Genomic DNA, 22,430 nt, shown 5'->3' with positions numbered 1-22,430 from the left:
AAGTGTCTTCCAGTTTGGATGTAAATACAATATTAGATTTTACACATACAAAACTTTATATTATAAAGCCTTGGTTATTGTAGATAGTATGATAAAGAATGAATGGAAGTTTAGAAGGTTAGATTTTTGTACTCTGTGCTGCATCTCAGACAAGGAGCTTAAGCACTGGTAAGGACAATAAAAAATAAACCCATTAGGATCATAAAATGCAAAATTTTTCCTTTTAAATCTTTAGGTTGTTTGATCCCATAGTGATTTTTATTAATATTACCAAGTTAGAACAATCTTCACTTATAAAGATAATGACTTAGAGTTTTTGTCCCTAGAATAGAGGAAAATATGGAATCTTCATGGTACATTTGAAAATGGAGTAATTTAATGTCATAATGATGAAAAGAATGATAATTCATGCATGATGAGATGGGATCAGGTGAGGTAAGCATCAACAACAGACTGGGATGCCTTAGGGAGAAGGTCTTCAGGTGAACACCAATGAGTTAGGGAAGTGAATACTGGCAATAACGTTAGTTCTTTAACCTTCATAGAGAGGAATAAGCATTTGCCATTGTCTGAGTAATCAAGTAGAAGTTGAACAAAATGATCCTATATATTATGAAGTCCAGATGGTTAAAATGTTGTCAATAATGTTCAAATTAAAGTTAAGATCTGTCAGGTTATTCAGTTTTTCCCCCCAAAATTTTCCCAATTAAGTACCACTGCTATCTTGTGAATTTGTACAGAGCTACATAAAATAGTTTCAGATATTATATTCAACTATGTGTCAGTATTTAAGATATCCCTTTGTTGGGTGGCAGAAATGTAAGTTAAGCAACGTAATTTCAAGAGGCTCTAGAATTCTTGTCAGGGCCTGGCTATGAAAGGCATTTATGACATCTGTTAAGCTAAGTTAGCAAATATGCATCTAATTCGACAAACTCAGCTTCAAGATATACAACAATTTCTTATAACTCAAATTAATTTTAATTTCAGGTTTCCATTTTGTCAGAAGGGATCTCCACATGCCTTTCTCCAGGATTATGATTCTTACCTGTAAAGAGAATTAGTTATCGGTGGTGGAGTTAGGGACATCAAATCTCAGTGTTGGAGTTAAGGATTCTAGTTTCAGCGTTTTCAGTTCACACCAGCTTCTGATGAGGCATCCTTTATCTTGTGTTTTCCTCATCTGTCTGTCCATTATGTTTCCTATAATACATACTTACTGTTCTTCTAAAGGTCCTATAAGTAATGGTGGCTCTCTGAGCTATGTCCATGTTACTTGTGTGTGCATGGAACTCATTCTGCTACTCCAGGTCTTTTCTGGGACATGGAAAATTCTCTAAGGATCTTAATTCAGTCAATGCCTTAGGCATTCATAACATGGAATGTATACCATGCAAAACATACCTCTATTACTTCAGTTGAGTCCTTCCAACATGTTTATGCCTCCACCTAGACTACAGGCATGATAGCTTTGTAGCTTTTTATAGCTTTTGCACTGACCAAAGGTGCCCAACCAAGGGTGGAGGCTGAAATCCTGGACAGTCTACATCCTAGGTTGAAATCCTAAGTTTTCTCCCTGACTCAAATGGAAGGGGTACCTTTTACTGTGCAGAATGTTTTTATCAAAATATGATGTTGCATCTTGTCAAATGATTTTCTGTGTCTGTTATAATGACATGTGGTTTATGTCTGTCTATCTTCTATTAAAAGATAGTGGATTAGATTAATTGATTTTCAGATTTTAAACCAACCTGGTATTCCTCGGATAAATCCCACTAGTCATGATGTATAATTATTTTGCTGGATTTGGTTTATAAATATTTTATTGAGGAATTTTGCATCTACATTCATAAGAGGTATTGGCTTGTAGTTTTATTTCCTTGTGTTGTCTTTGTTTGCTTTAGGGTTCAGGGAAACCCTGGCCTCATAGTATGAGTTGGGAAGTGTTCCTTCTTTTATTTACTGGAAGAGTTTGTGAAAGACTATTATTAATTCTTCTTTGAAACTTTGGCAGAATTCTTCAGTGAAGCCATCTGTGCCTGGGCTTGTCTTGTGGAAAGTGTTTAAGTTACTTATTCAATATCTTTACTTATTTTTAGGTTTATTCAGATAGTTTATTTCTGAGTCAGTTTCTGTAATTTGAGTCTTTCTAGGAATTTGCTTATTTAATCTATGTCATGTAAATTGTTTTCGTATAGTAGATCATATTATCCTTCATATTTTTTTTTTGCTTCTGTAAAATTGGTACTAATGTCCTCTATTTTTATTCATGTTTTAGTAATTTGAATCTTCTCTCCTTATTTCTTGGTAAGTCCACCTAAATATTTGTCAGTTTTATTGATCTTTTCAAAGAAACAACTTTTGGGTTTATCGCTTTTTTTTCTTATTGTTTTTACTTGAGAAGATGTGTATTTTGCTAGGTCTAAGAGCCTAGATGTCTATTAGGTCTAATTTAGACTTGTTATTATTGATCTTCTTTATAATTTTTCTGGCCTTTATTCAATGTGGTGTATTAAAGTCTCCAACTATTGTTGTTGAAATGTCTATTTCTTCCTACAAATCTGTCAGCTTTGCTTTTTGCTTCATGTATTTGGGGCTGTTATTAGTGCATATATATTTCTCACTGCTGTCTTCCTGATGGATTAACACTTTTATAATTACAAAATATCCCTTCTATACTATTAACACTTTTTCACTTAAAGTTTATTTTTTTCTGATATTAGTATAGCCACTTCACCTTTGTTATAGTTGTTTGCATGATATATCTTTTTATAACTTTTTACTTTCAACTATTTGTACCTCTGAATCTAAAGATTCTCTCTGGTAAACAGCATATAGCTGGATCTTTCTTTGTTATCCAGTTTGACATTCTCTGTGTCAAATAGAGAATTATTTATTCTATCCACATTTAATGTTATAACTGATATAGTTGGATTTATTTTATATTTTGTTTTCTGTATGTTTCATGTCTTGTTTGTCCCTTTGTTGCTCTTTTTTTGCGTAAAGTGAATTTTTTCTAGTACATTTTTATTCTTTTAGTGTTTTACTCTTTCAATGATTTTTAAAAATATTTTTGAGCTATTTTCCTAGTGGTTGCTCTAGGGCCACTGAACATTTTATTAGAAGCTACTTCAGATTTGTAATAATTTAATTACAGTGACATACAGAATCATTATTCCCATATACTCCATTTTCCTCTTTTTTGTGTTTTTATTTCTACACATATATCTACTTATGTAATAAATCCAATAATACATTGTTATTACATCATTTTATCTTTTTAAATAAACTAAGAGAAGAGTTTTAAATAAACTCTATACATATATAGAGAGTTTATTAATTTCATTTTCTCATTTACCTTTTCTGGATCTCTTCATTTGTTCCTGTGGGTCCAAATTATAATCTGGTGTCATTCTCTTATTCTGATACAGTTTTGTTCACACTTGCCTCCTTTGTGTTGTTGTGGTCAAATTTATTACATTTTTATGTGTTATAGGCTTAAGAATACATATTATTTAATATAATTGCTTTTTTAAACAGTTTAGAGAAAAAAGAAATATGCATTAATGTTGTCTTTTATAATTATTTAATTACCTTTCAAGGTACTTTTACATTTTGTATGTGAATTCAAATTCTGTCTGGTAAAACTTTATTTCACCCTAAAAAACTTCTTTTAGTATTTCTTGCAAGGAGGGTTTACTAGTAGTGGATAGTCTATGTTACATTTACCTGGAAATGTCTGTATTTTGTCTTCATTTTTTGAAAGATAGTTTTGCTGAATATAAGACTTTTAGTGGACAGTTTTTTGGGTTTTGTTTTCTTTTTTTTTGGCACTTTAAATATGTCATCCCATTTTCTCTGACCTCCTTGGTTTGTGATAAGAAACCAGCTGTTAATCTTATCAGGATTCTTTTGTATGTAATGAGTCCTTTTTCTCTTGCTGCTTTCAAGATTTTCTGTCTTTTAAAACTGTTTACTATGATGTATCTAAATGTAGATCTCTTTGTTCTTCTCCTACTTTCAATTTGTTGAGATTCTTGAACATGTAGTTTGTTTTTCATCAGATTTGAGTTGTGTCAGTCATTATTTCTTTGACTATTTTTTCTGTTCTCTACTCTTCTCTGGTATTCCTATTAGGATTTTGGTGGTACACTTAATAGGGTTCCATGTTTCCCTATGGATGTGTTCATTTCTCTTCATTCTTTTTTTTCTTTGTTCTTAATCTTTATCAATCTGCATGTTTGGTGATTCTTCTTCAAACACTTAAAATCTATTGTTGATCTTCCTATTGAATAATTTTTAAGTAATCTGTATACCCAACATGGGACTCAAATTCACAACCCCAAAATCAAGAGTCACATGCTACAGCAGCTGAGCCAAACAGGCACCTCCCACCCCCACCCCACTAAATGTTGTATTTTAATTATTTTACTCTTCAACTCCAGAATTTTCATTGGATTCCTTTTTTAAAAGATAATGTCTATGTTTTTATTGTTATTCTGTAGATAGTGTCATCATATCCTCCTTTGCTTCTTTGAGCACAGTTTCTTTGAACAGCTGCTTTGAAGTCTTCATCTTCTAACTCCAATATCATGTCCCTCTCCTAGATGATTTCTGTTGCCCACTTTGTTTCCCCCTGTATATGGACCATATTTTTCTGTGTCTTTGCTTGTCCCACATTTTTGGTTGCTGTCCATTTTAGGTAATATAGCAACTCTGGTTACGGATTATCCTACTTTGGGGCTTTGTTTTTAGTAACTTAGCTGGACTATTATAGTGAAGTTTATTTTCTTTTCAGTATGAAGCTTCTGATGTCACTCTTTAGAGGGCACAGCCTTGAGCATGTACCTAGTCACCCTGTGATGACAATAGCTTTAGCTGAGCAATTTGTCCCTTTCCCTGATGCCTCTGTTAACCTGTGTGCCTCAGTTGGTATCATACCCCGTTGTTGTTGTTTTTTATAACTAATTGTTGCTGATTGACTTATTATTTTCAAAAGTGTCCTGGTACATACATTAACCATGTGTTCTAATTAAATATAGGCTGCTTTGCCAGAGTATTTCTAGAAGTAAATCTTAGGCTTGTTCTGACACCAGGAAGGATTCTTTTAGATGTCTCTTTCTCTGATTCTTTCTGATAAACTAGCTGGCCTACCAACAGTTTACCTTATTGCTCTATGGAACTGCTATGACACTTCTTAATTACTTATCTTCAAAATGTGCATTGACTTTTGAGAGCAACTTTAGACTTGAAATTCCCACACTATGTTCCAAATAAAGTCAGTTCCTTTGGGGAGAGATTGAAACTCTTTTTATATGGCCTGCCTTTCTCATTGGTCAAAATTTCTGTGCCACTTCTCCGGAGTTGTGGGCAGGGACAGTGCCCATTTCTAAACGAGTAACTTTAAGACATAGTATAAGCCAAGAGAGTATGATGTTAACATGAATATAAATAGAGATTAGTGGAATAAGATAGATGGTCCAGAAATAGACCCATGCATATATGAGCAATTGAATTTTGACAAAGTTAACAAGGTAACTCAATGGGGAAAGATAGTTTTTTTTTTCAAAAATTAGTGCTAAAACAACTGAATGCTCATACACAAATAAATCTCGTCCTTGACTTTATATACAAAATTTATTCTTAATAGGTCATAGGCATGAAAATAAAAATTAAACTTATAAAGCTTCTAGATGACATCCCAAAGATTTGATGTCTAGGGACAAGATCTGAAGACATACAGAATTTTATAGCAGATACAACAAACACTTAACATGAAAGAGAAAAAATCTGGACATCATAAAAAAAAAAAAAACACTTTTGTTCTTTGAAAACCATCCTTAAGGAATGAAAAGGTAAGCCATAACCGAAAGAAAATATTTACAGCCATTATGACAAAGGAATTGAATCCAGAATAAATGAAAAACTCAGATATAAGAAAATCCAATAATAAAATGTGAATAAACATTTGAATAGACTCTTCCAAAAGATATATAAGCGAATAATAATCTGAGAATGATTTTCAAAATCTTTGAAATTCATCTCAAGTTAAAGTACTTCTCATCCAGGGTGGGCTTGTTTAAACTGGAGATTGATAGTCTTTATTTTTCCAGCTTACACAGTTTCCGGTCAATACAAGTGGTGATTTTTAACACATGCAGTTTGGGGAATATAAGGCAGAAAAAAGTAAAGGACAGGATGTTGTCATCACTTTATTCTGTTAAGAGTATGCTTTCAGTCCCTTTCAAGGAAATGGGTGTGGGCTTCGCAAATAGAGACTGATGATCTTGTTGAAAACAATAGCCTAGTATCTAAAGGTTGAGAAGCCTGCTGAAGCAATCTGAATACGAGCTGAGGTTCGAAAATCTCTGTACTTCCAAGGACAACAGGCTACATGTGAGCATTTCCCACAGAAACAAAATGTCCACCTAGATGGTCTGGTCAATGACTGCTGAGAGATTGGATTTGTAATGCTGAAAATCCAGAGGACAAGCTGTGAATTATCTGCTAATAGCCACAGAGGATGCACATCACGTCAAAGACACTTTATTTTTTTTTATTTTTATTTTTTAAATGTTTATTTATTTTTGAGACAGAGAGACAGAGCATGAACGGGGGAGGGTCAGAGAGAGGGAGACACAGAATCTGAAACAGGCTCCAGGCTCTGAGCTGTCAGCACAGAGCCCGATGCGGGGCTCGAACTCACCGACCGCAAGATCATGACCTGAGCCAAAGTCGGACACTTAACCGACTGAGCCACCCAGGTGCCCCCAAAGACACTTTAGAGAAAGATCACCAGAGATATAGGATCTCTATGCCCTCCATTCTTTATGCCCATGAAAATGCCTTTAAGGGGAAAGTCAGCTTTAAGCATCTGTCACATCCAGGGACAATCTACATCCGACTTCTTCCAGTCAAATGAGAATATTTTTGTTAAGAACAGCCAGCTCTGGGTCTTGTCTGAAATTTCATCCCCAGCATAGAGAAAAAGAGCTAGCATCTCAAGAGTAGATTTAATTAGGTAATAATATGGAAATACAAGAATTATTTTTTTCTGCCTAAAAGAAGTGCCAGTTTGGGGTCATATTGGTAATGATTGGCAGTGGGCAAATATTAAATTTGTTTTTATAAACACATGATATTAAAAAAATTAACCAGATCCAGATATATGAATGCTAAAATAATACTGATTATATTTCAGAGATTACACCTTAATTAAAATAGAAACAAAGTAGAATTGTCAAAATTTTGATATTTTATAGTTTTCTTAGGGAAAAGTGGGGGAAAAAATTCCAAAATAGGTTTTTCTTATCTCCTATGCAACTATGCTTCTTTCTGTTGGCTTCTTAGACTAAAAATCAAGATTATGTTAAGAAATATCATATTATATAAATTTTGTATATTTTATTTTCAATCTTGACATGGACCAATATTGTTTACTATAGTATCTCTTACATAATTTCAACAGAAATCAGAGAGTGAATAATCATGATAAATATAATAAACTAAATGGTCAAATTTAAAATGAAGCAAGATACTTATCAATTTACTTTTCAGTAAGATATTGTCTGGTTAAAAAGAAAAATATGGGAGAGAGTGAGAGTCAATTTAATTACATCTGAATTCAGACATTTAAAAATCTCTTTTGACTCATTCACCTTCTTACAGCTTAGTATTGCCCTTCTACTTGTCAGTTTAGAATTAGCTGTCAAAATTTTCTGGTTTCATGTCAGTCTTTCTCTTCATTTTTAAACCATTTTATCTTAAGGGGAATGTATAGTAAAAAAATCCTTAGGTAAACCTGTGTTTGAACCCCATGTTCTGTCACTAATTAGACATGTAACATTATTTTCTGAATTTTATTTTATTTTTAAAAATTTTAATGTTAATTTACTTTTGAGAGAGACAGAGAGACAGAGACACAGAGTGTGAGTGGGGGAGGGGCAGAGAGAGAAGGAGACAAAGAATCTGAAGCAGGCTCCACAAGCCCAACGTGGGGCTCTAACTCAAGAACCTCGAAATCACCAACCGCAAGATCGCGACCTGAGCCCAAGTCAGACGCATAACCGACTGAGCCACCCAGACGCCCCTGTTTAATTTTTTTTTTTTTTAATTTTTTTTTTCAACGTTTATTTATTTTTGGGACAGAGAGAGAGACAGAGCATGAACGGGGGAGGGGCAGAGAGAGAGGGAGACACAGAATCAGAAACAGGCTCCAGGCTCTGAGCCATCAGCCCAGAGCCTGACGCGGGGCTCGAACTCACGGACCGCGAGATCGTGACCTGGCTGAAGTCGGACGCTTAACCAACTACGCCACCCAGGCGCCCCTAATTTTTAAAGTAGAAATGATAAAATCTGTTAGCTAATCAAATTAGATGAATTAATGGATAAAACACCTACCACAGATTAGTTCCTTAAGAAATATAATCCCTTTTGCTGCATACCAAACTGTCCCTTTCAAGTTAGAAAATGTTACCTTCTTACTAATCAATTTAAAAGTTTATACAAAGAATACTTATATATCATATGTCAGAATGAAAAAAACGTTGCAATAAATAAATGATTGCATCATAACTTCCAAATGTCAGTTTTATCAAGAAATTTTTAAGTTTCTTAATGTATTTTCCAAGCACTAACAAAAAATGATAACTTTTTACTTATATTACAAATTTCACTTCAGATGCCACTAGAGGGACTTGTATTATCAGAAGTGTCTTTCAGAAGCATCAGTAGAAAATGTAAGAGGAAAATGCATTAAAGTGAAAATGCCAGGTAGTGATTTCTAGATTTAGAATTTCAACATTTTGTGAAAAATAAAAACTATTTTCCCACATTGATTCATCTTACTTCTATAGACTTTATTTCACGATAATTGGTATTTAGTGAACTACTAAAAATTATTATATCTCACATTCAATTTTAAGTAATTAAAAATAATGTTTTAAGAAAAAATCCTTGAATAGTTTGTACTGTGTATGATCTACTGTTAAAAGGGGGACTCTTTTAAGTGTTTTAGGCAGCTTTACCTTTTTTTTTTCAGTTTGGAGTCACTGTAGTGTCAAAATAAACTCTTAACATATTTCCACTGCTGGTTAAATGAAGACTGAATCAGTGGTTCTGTTAAGATTATATATAATGCATAGAATTCTCTGTAATATGTTCATCTCAAGATGATATCTGTAACAATTGGTTTCGTATTTATTAAGCATCTAGTACACTGAAGGAACTTTGCCCTGGATAGATACAAAGATGAAAAGATGCACAAGGCATCATCCATATCATCAGAAGAAATTACAACTTCTGACATAAATTTATCTCTCAGGATATCAAGAAGAGATGACATACTCAAATTAAGATAAATATTTAATTCACAAAGCTACTTTTAAGAAAGTAGTGAACCCAATATAGGAGAACCTCGGGGTGAATAACCCAGAACTGCAGTGAGGATGAGCAGAAGCAATTAAGGAAGATCCAGGAAAGCATGAAGGAAGGGGACGGCATGGCATGTGAGATAGCTCAATGGTAAAGTGTAATTTGTTAAAAATAAACAGAAATGAAAACTGTAGTTTGGTTAGCTAGAAAAATATTTTGAAGTCTAAAAACAGTCCCTGGCCTTACTACATGTTTTGAAAAACAGGAAAGTTTTATGTGTATGTTACTTTTTCAGTGTAGTTAAAAAGGGAAAAATTAAAATATTTCTTACTATTGTGAGCCTCATTTTTTCCATAATTTCTTTCTTGGTTTATGTTTTTGAGCAGCCAATTAAATAGAGGAAAGCCATTAAAATAAGGCAAAGGATCCACATGAAGAACATTTGATTTTCCCTTTAAACTTTATTTTGTATTAACTTTACCAATGCAATAGATGTATCTTCTTTAAATTGTGAAGTGACACTAAAGGCTAACAACAAAAACAACAATAAAAACAAACAGTAATGCTAATAGAGTAGATTTTACAAGTTCTCATCATAAGAAAAAATTGTAACTGTTTATGGTAATGGATGTTCACTAGACTTATTTAGTAATCATTTCACGATATATTCAAATATCCAATCATAATGTTGTATACCTGAAACTAATATATTGTTATATGCCAATTATGTCTCAATTAAAAATATTTTAAAAGTTAGATCAAGACATTTCATAAGTTTACGCTTGTTTTGCCTGTGAATTTGAGGAATTTGACATTTGATAGTTAGGTCCAAAGTGAAACTCTTAAAAATAAATAAATAAATAAATAAATAAATAAATAAATAAATAAATAAATAAAATTTTTTCTCTCCATTCCCCAGTTTCATAGATAGCCTTTGGGGTGGTGATCTCCACCTGTACCACTATTCAAGGTACTCTGATAAGAGAATTACTCTCTGTAAATTTGTGTGAAGTTGAAACATAAACAGCTGTTTTATTCCTGGCCCAGGTAAAAGCTCTCCTAAGGCTTTTTTGATTCCCAAAGAATCTAGTTGTCTTATGACTTCCCCAAGTTCTTCTCTGTTCATATCAAACTACATTCTTAGAACATACTAGAACACACCTTTCAGCTTCTCTGGGAGAATACGAGTGTCTCATTATCACACAAAACAAATGAACAACAACAAAAAAACAACAATGAACAGTAATTCTGTGGTCACCCTCCCCTACTATGGTCCATTCCTTTGAGGCACATACCCTCCACTTTAGAGTTTTTCATGATATTTGCCTCATATGTTTATGCTATAAAGAAACAGTGTCTTTCATTTTCAAGCTAATATCATCATGCATGCAAATTACATAACATGAGTCATAGCACACTGCTGCTTTATGTTTGGGTATTACATTTTTTTTTGTTTTTGTTTCTGTGTTATCTGAATCTCTCTACTTTTTTTCCTTTTTGCAAGCTTTATCTTTCTTGACATCTTCTATCTACTCCAAGCATAACACCCCAGCCATTAATCTCACCATGTTTCCTGACCAAGTTCTAACCCATGCTAAGAACCAAGTGTTTATTCTTTCATTCTCTTCTCTTGATTCATGTAACCTTATACATAAGGTTATGACTGTGTGTGTGTGTGTATATATATATATATATATATATATACACACACATATATATATTATATATATACAAGGAATATATTTTTGTCATGTTTTGAATTTAAAACTAAGATTGTATTATATACTGCAATCTGTATCTTTCTATTTTCACTCAATAATTGATGGAATCATTTAGAAAAATGAAAATTGTCAAATAGACAAATAGAATTGTCATTTTTTGTAATACCTTCATAATATTACATGTCTGAGATACAAATCATTTACTTAACCATTTTATTATTAAGGGACATTCACTTTGTAATTTTTTATCACTATGAATATGCTACAGGATATATCTTTATATATATTGCTAGTTTTATATCTATAAGATATAGGCCCTGGGCTGCATTGTCATTAAATTTTGGTAAAAGTCGGCTTACATGCTATTTAGGTTTTTCTGTTTGTTTGTTTTTTAAAGTTTATTTATTTTTTTGTGAGAGAGAAAGAGAGTGTGTGTGCAAGCCTGGGGAAGGGCAGAGAAAGGGAGAGAGAGAATCCCAAGCAGGCTCCACACTGCCAGCTGGGAGTCCAACACAGAGCTTGAACTCTAGAACTGTGAGATCATGACTTGAGAGTCTGTTGCTTAACTGACTGAGCCCCCCAGGTGCCCCCATGCTGTTTAGGTTTAATTTGCGTATATCTTCATTGTCATTTATCATACAATCCAGTGTTAATTTGGCCCAGTTTTTGTAATCAGATGTTTGTCTCTTAATTTGTTAATGAATTGAATCTACTGAGAGATTGATGCAATTTTAAAATACTTGAAATACTGTTATAAGCTGTGTGCCAGTCACAATTCTTTCTTGCAAATAGCACTTCTAAATAGCTTAGGCAAAAAAGGAATTTACTGTAGTATATCAGCCATTCAGTATATCTCCAATAGAGTTCAGAGCTTTTCAGACTGAAAAATGCACAGACCTCCTCAACATATTGCTGACAAGCTCAAGTCCAATGTAGCTGGGTACAGACACAGGAGAAAAAAAATGTTCTGATGACACAGAAAAAGGAACTTAATGTTGGACATTAGCCACCTTAGACTCTAGGACTTGCAATTTCTTCCTCTTCTCCCCTGAGGCAAATGGCCTCTGTATGCTTTTGCATTTGAATCAGGTGGAAAGAAAGAAGTCTGGTAGCTAAGTTCTGCCTTCTAAATGGAGACTTGGAATATGTAATGTGAGAAACCAAAATAGAAGACACATGTTCCTGAGGTGCTGGCTGCCTTTAGTATGACAACTGTGTGTGAGGGTCTTAGAATAGAATAGAATAAATACTTAGAATAGTATTTATTTTTTAAATAAATTACTCTTTTGATTTCCTAATGTTTTATTTAATATTTTTAATGTATGTTCACTGGTGAGATTAATAGTTTTATTTTTTGTATTAAATTCAAGTTTTAAATTTAAATTAAATTAAATTTAATTTTTTATTAAAATTAAAATTATGATCGCTTCTGGAAATGGTATTTAAAATAACATTGTGATTATTTGTTATGAATTAGATAGCAGCTATAGAAACCATATTTAAAAAGAAGTGGAAATTTGTGTGTATATGTGAAATACTTGAAATTCTTTAAGAATTATTATATTTTTATTCAAATTATTCTCTCTCACCAATAGTTTGATTTTATGGTGGATATATTCTGATTGTTCATGTTGCTTTTTTCTCTACATGTTGGACTTTCTTGGGTATGGTGTTGCTTCCCAGGAGTTTTTAATTATATTTTTCTATCAAATTTTTAGGCTGAAATTTTCAGACCAATGTCTAATTAAGAAAATAATTTAGACAGTTTTGTGTGCTTCTTCAACTCTTTCAGCCATTAAAGAATTTTTTATTAGAATCTGCCACATTTTATTAGAAAGTTATATACAAAACTATTTCAATAGATTCATTTTTTCATCAATGTATATATTTGCAAAGATATTTATAGTGATTTTTTATGCCAATCATCCAAATTTAAGCTCTCCTTTCTGATATGTACCCTAAATTCTATAAAGAGGCAAATTCTTGAATGACCTTTAACAAAAATAAGAGTTTTCACTCAGTTTTCCACACTAAGAACTGAAACAGATTCAATAGGATGCTATTATGTATTTATTCATGGTAGGATTCCAATACAAGTACCAATGTATTATAAAAAGATGTTGTATCTACACCCATGGATCATTTAGAAATAATTTCTATATTATTTCTTCAGGAAAGACAGTAAACATTTCAAGAGAAATTATTTGCCTACACAGTACCAGAACTAGCCTGATTTAAAAGGTAAGAATATTAATTAACTTTCAGTGGTACAAGTGTTTGTGTGAAGAATGCTGTAGTACAAAATAAATTTGAGATTTAATTGGTAGGAAGACCGTATTAATACGGAGTAGAGTCCACCAAATACTCCTGAGAATATTAGAGTATTTCTACTACTGTAAATTTTAATATTCTAAAAGGAAAGAGTAATTTACAGTAAAATTTTAAAAAATCAGATGTTTAGAATATCAGTTGAAAATATTAATTATGAGCTGTCACAGCCAAGAGACAAGACAATTAAATGAAGTGTGGTATCCTGGATGGATTCTGGGATTAAAAAAAAAAAAGATAAAAACCAAGTTGACCAGCTATAAAACTACAATAAAATAATTTTATAATTCTTCCCAATACTCACTGGGACCTTTATTTAAGAACTTTTGAGAACTGAATTTATTCTTTTAGGTTTTCAAATCCTTCAAGGCCAAGTGATGTTACAATTTCAGTGTACTGAATTGCCCCAAATCTGAGAACTCTAGAGAGCAATTTTAACTTTGCTTTCTAAAAGGAAATCAATGCCAATGATTAAAATTATTGAAACATTATTTCTTTGAGAGGTATTTCTTATGAGAGGACGAACACAACAGATTTATAGAAATATACTTGAATTTAAAGGGATTAGTAAATAAATTTGAATGTAAGAGTCTTTTTATTACATTTGAGCTCTCAATGAGTTAAATGTCAAGGAATTTTCTATATATATATATTCACGTTTCATTTTCAGTCCATTATAAATACGTTACAGGAAAATGAAAAGTTGTTCATGTAAAAAGTTACAATTGGACAATAAAACAAGATGAATATTTTACTATCAATTTTAAGAAGAGTTATATTACGTTAATGAATCCTGAATTGCTAATGCTATTTCTATGTTCAGTAGAGCATCTCTAAGATTCACAAGAAACAGCATAGCCCATTTGGACAAAGCCCAACTCTATTTGTCCATCAATCACCTATCGATGGGCTTACATATGTATATTCACTGTTTTAACTGGGTATCTTTTTGTCATCATTACACTGGCTAATGAAATTTCAAATATCTAGTAACCTCAGAAAATATACAAATAGCTGAATTTATTCTTTGGTATTAAATAAAAAATAAATTTTTAAATATATCATATCTATAATATATGATGCTTAAGGGTTTCATACACATGACTTATTTAATCTTTAAAACTTCCCCTGAAATTATGATTATTATTAAATTCATTTAAGATATATATAGAAATTTGTAGCTTTGGGGGTCACAATAATAAGGAGTCCTTGAGTAAATGGAGGAGGCCATAAAGCAGGATAGATTCACTTCTCAGGTCATGAATGTTCATAAGAAGTATAATACATTTGAATTTATCACAGGGACAGGCTTTAACCAATACATCCCAATGTATGTGTTTTGTCATTGACAGCTATATGTTGCTTTATCAATTGTTAGTTCATTCAATTTATTATGCATTATATCTGAATGAGATTTTTCAATATTTTGTGCTGAGTTACAAATGAATAAATTAATAAAGTTTAAATTATATAAGTAATTATAAGATCTGCTACAAAGCAGGATATGGTGTACAAATGACTTGATAGAAATTGATTTTGTATTTCTTGACACAATGCTAATAGCATTAGTTGAAAAGTAAAAATATCAGTTAATCAACTCATCCAACCTATAATCTATCAGTGAATTTCATCACAACCTTCTTCCTCTTAAATCCCCCCACCTCCTCCTCTTCTTTGTGCTTCCTCTTCTTCTTCCTCACAAACTGGTTCCATTGTTTGTTGTATCTAACTCCAACTTTAATTTTCAATAGTGAGCTGTTAATATAATTGTTTAACATATTCATCTAGGCTTAACAGAATTGTCTCAACAATAATGATTCAAATTTCAGCAGGAAAAGTAATGCAACAATATATTTTTCAGAACTCTTCTGAATCATATGGCCAAGAAAAAATTGCTTTTCTTCCTAATAATGTTTCATGATAACATAGACCAAGCTAGTGATTTAACCTACAAATTTAATCAGAATGATTTCCTTTGTATGAAATTTATTTCTACTTAAGGATCTCTTTAATGTCTTAGACATTCTGGATTATACCAAACATTATAGTCAATAAAATTACATAAGTGGACAATCAATTCAAATATTGGTAGATAACATATTCATTAAAAACATTTTTAAATAGATCAGATGCTTTTGTTTGTACAAAAGTATCACAACCAACTTTATATAGTTTAATTTAAAATTAGCCACTGAGTCTGCCTCTCAGTTTATGTACTGAACATATATATTTTGATATTCCCCAAAGGATTACCTAAAAGCCACTTATCAAGAGAATATCTTACAGTGATTATCTTCTAGTTGGTTTTTCATTACTTCAAAAGCATTTATTTCATTTCAAAAGTTTACATTTTTATTCTGCTATATTGAACATTTAGAACAAATCAATGAAGCAACTTTCTCAATCTACAAAATTGTATTTCATTAAGTGTAAAGAAGGAATAAATAAAACAATTATATGTTACATATACATTGCTCATGGTTAGTAGTTTTCTAAATACATGGCAATTAACAAGGCAAATGTAGTATTTAACATCGACATCTGACGCATCAGACCATTTGGGGTTATAGGTGTTGTTTCAATGTTTTGTCATGTATGACTAATTTTCTATGGAATTATAAATAGCCATTGTAAAATTTAATGCTACTTAGCATATAAATAATCAGACTTTTTTGAAGAGATGATGCTTGCCACTTTGACATTTTTCATGACATAAATCACCTATTATATAAGAGCAAAATCTCTTGAGGAAACAACCTAGAATAAAATAATTCTTTAAACTAATTTCCCCAGACACATTTGCAACACTAATGTTTACAATGGGATTTTACGATATGTTCAAAAATAAAATGTCTGCATTATATGAGTTCTTTGTTATAGTTGTTGATTTTTTTCTCTCATGCTAATTAGTGGTATGTCTTGAATAAATCAGTGAATTCTTCTATGCTTTATTCTGCTGATTTGTAAAGACATTTACTTGAATCACTGCCAGTCTGTTTCCAATAGTAAAATTGTCAGATTCTATGTACTATATTTCCTGATGGAAGATATCAACAGAAGAACTATAAACAAGATGCTTAATGAAAGGACCTCCCTCTTATTTTATTAAAACATCGTATAATTTACCTCAGATTTTATCAGTTTGATTATGGTTTTGGATTTTGTGATGAAAATATTTATTTGTTTAACTATTAATGTAAATCTAACAAATAACAATTACAAATTTCACTTGATGTGTTAAGTGAAGATTGTCTTTTCCTTAAAATTAAAGTCTTAGATGCATTTAAAGTTATATGTTCTCTGTATATTCAATCAAAATATACTTAGGCATGTAATTAACATGATTAAGGTGGCTTTCAGTGTTATAGCATATTCAGTGAAGGGTTTAGATTTTATACCTAATTTGCATTTGCCAGTTTACTAGTTATTTTCCCTTTATTATGTGCAATTAATCAGAAACTATGCTGAAATAGTTTCTTTCCTTCTTCATTTTTTGAATTATTTATGTGACTATATTTATTTTTTTTAATGTTTCTATTAGAAGAATCCGTTTTTAGTTTTAACTTTTTAGAACTGAAAGCATTGCCTCAACTCTACATCCTGACTTTATTTGTAGCTTGGATACGTAACATTCAGATTGTATAGATTTTCTCAGTTTAGTAGGAAAAAAGTTAGTAAATATACTAATAATTTTAGGTTAGTGGCTATTATTGTATTAATGCATTGAAGTCGTTGATGGATGTAGTAGGCTAAAGAATGGCCCTCCAAAGATATCCACATCCTAATACAAAGATCCTTTAAATATGTAACTTCTATGGTAAAAGGAATTTTGCAAATGTGATTAAGTTAAAGATCTTGAGAGGCGGAGATTATTCTGGATTATTTGGGTGGACTTGATGTAATAACAACGGTAGTTATAAAAGGGAGACAGGAGGATCAAAGACAGAAAAAGGAGATATGATGTCTAAACCAGAAGGTGGTGTGATGTGGTTTCAAAATGAAGAAAGGAGGCATGGGCCAAGAAATGTAGATTGCCTTTAGATTCTGGAAAAAGCAAGGAAATAGATTTTTTCCCCCCAAAGGCTCTAAAATGGATATATCTCTGATAATACCTTGCTTTTAAACTTCTGATCTCCAGAACTATAAAAGAAAAAAATTGTATTAAGTCATTAACTTTGAGGTAATTTGTCATTGCAGAATAGAAAACAAGTACAATCGCCTCTTAAGTATGTTTTCTTTGTGCCTCTATTTATTCCCTAAATCTTTTGTGAATCTTTTGAATTCAGTGTCTCATGAAAACCAATATTGCTATTATTACTGCACAGTTTTGCTATTTGATATTATTAAACAAAATAAATTAAAATTAATTAATATTTCCCTAATACAATACTACAAACTGTTTTGTTCACACAATAATACATCATTTAAATCTGATCTCATTAATAGAGATTGAAATCATTCTGTTTAATAGTTGCATAATATTTCATAGTGTGAATGTGCTAACAGTTTAACTACTCTTCTATAAATGAATATTTAATGTTTCCTTTATTTTTTAACTACTAAGAATATTGCAATAAAATCTAGTTGATCTTATCTTTCAACATTTAATCACTTTTATAATTTCTTCTACAGTATGTTTACAATTTCTATTTCTTGGCTAATTTTGATCTTTGTACGTTGTATGTAAATAATCCATATCACCTAGATTTTATGTTACTTTTCTTGATAATAGTATGTAGTAGTCTTTCAAAATCTGTATAAGCTCCTCTTTCATATTGCATATTTCATGATATTTTCTTCCTCCTTCTACATACATATGTACATGTGTGCTCATGTTTGTGTATTTTTTTTAATGTTTATTTATTTTTGAGAGAGACAGGGCACGAGCAGGGGAGGGGCAGAGAGGGGGACACACAGAATCTGAAGGAGGCTCCAGGCTCTGAGCTGTCAGCACAGAGCCCAACGTGGGGTTGGGACCCACAAACGAGGAGATCATGACCTCAGCTGAAATTGGACACTCAACCGACTGAGCCACCCAGGTGCCCCGTGTTTGTGTATTTTTAATTTGACTCTATCTATTGTTTTGTTTCAAGGACTTGTAGCTATTAAATTCATGTTCCAGGCATCAATGAAGAGAACGAGAGAAGAAAAATAGGCCTTCCTATATCTCAGTTCAGTCAGCAGCTATTTAGTAGCCTTCTGGCCATCAAATCAAAACCTCCACATGCATCTGTTGCCTAGTACTTGGTCACGAAGCTCTTCCAACTATAAGACATAGCAGAAAATGTCATGTTTTATTTGGATACATCATGCCATGAGTAATATTGAATTTCTATTATAAGGAAGAGAAACAAAATGGGTATTGGGTAGTTTTGAACAGTTTCTGTTGCATATCATTTTTCTAGATGTGACAGTTAAAATGCTTTTATTCTTTTTTCATTCTCTATAGCTTCAAGGTCCTAGATTTTGTTGATTTAGTTTTAGGGTTTTCCTCACAATTTGTCTCATTTCTTTTAGGAAACCTTACTTTACGGCACAATTACAATTTCCCAATCATAATAACATTATCCATTTAGAGTCAATTATGTAAATTGCAAGTCATTACTTACCACTCTTTCCTCAATATGATCCTCATCTTTTATAATATCTTAGTTCTGATTTAATTGTCATTTTGTTGTTGTTTTTTCATAATTATTTTCCTCAGAACACATGGGTGATAGATATTCTGAATCTATTTAGACCTGAAAATATCATTCCATTTCTCTGACAGGTGAATAGTAAGTTGACTATAACTGCTTTGGTCTCGGCAGATTATGTTTCATTGACTGCTAAGTTTTAATGTTATAAGTAAGTCAGATTTAGTCATATTCTCTTTCCTTTAAAAGTTACTTGCTCTTCTAGAAGCTTATAAGATTTTATATTTACTGTTGGAATTCAAAATATTCCCTAGGATATATCTAAGTAAATGACCTTTTTAATAAATCCTCCTTGGGACCTAGGGAGTCTTGTCAATCTTCAGGCACAAATCCTCCTTCAAATAAAATAAAATTTCTTGATTTGTTTAAATATTATCTCTCTTCTATCACTTCTTTTTTTTTTAATTTGAGGACTCCTTTTATACAGGTGAAAATTCTCTTATCTATGCCCTCAACTCATTTTTCATTACTGATTTTCATCATTTATACTCTTTATATGTTTTGTATTTCTTTCAGTAGCTATTCCTGGTCAAGTTAAATTTCAACCATAACTATTTTTTCAGTTTAACTGTTGAAAATTTTAAATTGAAAATCCATTCTGTTTTGTTGTTGTTTCTTCGCAAATTGTTCTATATTTGATATCCTTGATAGACTCTGTTACTTTGTCTCTGTTGACTTCAGTTCCACTTCCTGTGAGATGGCTCATTTTTGTTTCCCCCTTTGTTTTTATTTTCTCACTGGCTTTGTTTGCTTGCTTATGCTTTCAACCACAGTGATGTCACCGGCAATAATCATCCCTGCTAGCTTACATCACCCACCATAGGAATGGGAAATAACTCAGCTCACCCAAGCAGCTATATTCATGATCCTCCTCAATGTCAAACCATATCTGCTCTCTATTGTTTGAGAGTTATCTTGACCTCTGATACATAGCATCCATTCACTCTATTTCTGGTAAGTAAACAGAAATGCTTGTTTGTTTGTTTGCTTGCTTTTTTGTTTTTAGAGATAGAAAATCTGTTTCCCATTTTTCAGTCCAAATAATTTGGAAGAAAATGCCCACACAAAACTCTGGGTGAATATTTGAGTGAAACAATATTCAGCACATGCTATTTTAGGTAGCTCTGTTGATTGGCTCAAAGAATGGTCACATAGCTGAGTACAGGCTGTTCAGGCACAAAGCATTTATGAAATGAGAAGTTTATTTCTCCACTGAGTTTATATTTGAAAGGAAAGACCTGTCGTGGCTGGAGGTGCTCTTCACATCATGCATAGCCTCACAACTCAACACAGATGAGAAAAGAGCTGAAAAACAGGCACACTTTGTGTACCTGAGAAACAGGTTGTTTGAAGCTTGTGTTACATCTAAAGTTTGTAATAGATGCCTCTTTGTTGAAAAAGGTCATCAAGAGAGTGTGACTGCTGGTTCATCACTGAGCTCAAACCAGACAACACATCCAGAAGCTTCTCCTCACCCATCCCCCACCCTGGGAATATATGTTCTGTCCACCATTCCCACAGCAGGAGCTATTTTCAAGGATGCAACTTTGAGAGAGTAAGTGTTGTTGAGACCATCTGAATAGTATACTTGCCTAAACCTAGTTAAGGCCTCTGTATAAACATTTAAGATTCTGTTGGGTAGGTGCCGAGATCTCATCTTGTAGCTGTTGAAGACAAACCTCAAAGGTAAGTTCCCTTGATTGTTAACACTGCCACCTACCAATGGAGTGGTCTGCTTCTTTCTTTGGTTTCTCCTTGCCCTCCATGTACAGGGGCCAGTTTGCAAACCAACACTCTTTTGTTAATGAATTTAAAGTATAATTTTTGAGTTATCATAAATAATGAATTTTTACCATCTGAACAAATTTGTGTAACTTAAGCCTGGGTCAAGAAATAGAACATTATTATTACTCCAGAAGCTTCTCTTATGCTCCCCACTAGTTAATCTGTAACATCCAAGGGCAACCCTGTCCTGTGGTCTCATAGTGTAGATTAGCTTCACCAGTTTTGAATTTTATATAAATGGAACATATATGAATTTTTTGGTCTGGATTCTTTGGCTCAATATTTTGTTTATGAGATGCATTAATATTGTCATGTGTAGTTATTGTTTGTTTATTCCTGCTGATATTCTGGATTCCATTGTGTGACTATACCTCAGTTTATTTATCTGATTTTCTGCCGATAAGCATTTGGGTAGTTTCTGTTGGAAGCTATTATTTATAGTGATGCTCTGAACATACTGGAACTCGTTTTTCTTTATTTTTATTTTTTTAATGTTTATGTATTATTTTGAGAGAGAAACAGATAGAGTATGAGGAGGGGAGAAGCAGAGAGAGGGAGACACAGAATCTGAAGCAGGCTACAGGCTCTGAGCTGTCAGCATAGAGCCCGATGCGGGACTAGAACTCACAGACTGGGAGATCATAACTTGAGCTGAAGTCAGATACTCAACTGACTGAGCCACCCAGGCGACCCTGGAACTCGTTTTCCAATGAACATACGTATGCACTTCTGTTGGAAGCATACCTAGGTGTGTAATTACCAGGTCAAAGGATGGGTACATACTCAGCTTTAGTAGATGCTGACAATTTCCTGTAATGGTTGTAACAGTCCACACTTTTAGCAACAATACATGAGAGTTCTGTTTCTTCCACGGTTTTGCTAATACTGGTATTTTCATTAAAGAATTTTAAAGTTTGAGTTTTCTGTCACTTGCAATAATTTTTTACTATTATAAAAAACCTGCCTGTTTTATTAGCTTTCCTCCTCTGGCTACTGTTTTATGTTACAGAGGGAAGATTGCTCATTCATGTCAAAATGAAGCTTCCATCTTTCTGAAAAATTTCTCGTATTTTATTCCTTTAAATGTAAAAATATATATTCTATGTTATATACTTTGCTGTTATTTTCAAATAACAATAACTACACAAAGGCAATGTTCCCATTTTTGCTTTAGTTCTTTGGAGTTACACTGTCATGTAATGAAGGGAAGTTTCATCAATCAAACATTGACTCTGTCCTACCTTTGAGGATAAATTTAGACTATGTATTCATTCTATTTTTAAAAAAATAAATAAATGAAAAGGAAAATAATTGTGCCATAATTGTTTCTTATAGAAAACTGTGATAGTAAAAAATATATATATTTGTGGGCATGGATGTTAAAAAGAAAATTAAAGACATTATTCTAGTATACTTTTTATTCTTTTAATTGAAATGATGTTATAGATGTTGTAATTATTATAAACTAACGTGTAGTTTCATTATAGTGTAGTTCCATGTTAAACATGGGAATTCACAAGTAGATTTT

General features: G+C 32.3%; 1 long non-coding RNA gene across 1 annotated transcript; it reads left to right on the top strand.

Annotated features, from left to right (window-relative positions):
* The first annotated feature begins 13,254 nt into the window (after positions 1 to 13,254).
* Positions 13,255 to 20,672, top strand: LOC122492344. The gene is made up of 2 exons (XR_006299592.1): positions 13,255 to 13,334; positions 20,519 to 20,672. It is a non-coding gene; the product is annotated as an uncharacterized LOC122492344 (long non-coding RNA).
* The last annotated feature ends 1,758 nt before the right edge of the window (positions 20,673 to 22,430 follow it).

This window comes from Prionailurus bengalensis, chromosome C2, assembly GCF_016509475.1.
Source record: "Prionailurus bengalensis isolate Pbe53 chromosome C2, Fcat_Pben_1.1_paternal_pri, whole genome shotgun sequence".
NCBI lineage: Eukaryota > Metazoa > Chordata > Mammalia > Carnivora > Felidae > Prionailurus > Prionailurus bengalensis.
The sequence above is the reverse complement of the archived record's forward strand: the minus strand, read 5'-3'. Positions and strand labels throughout refer to the sequence as shown.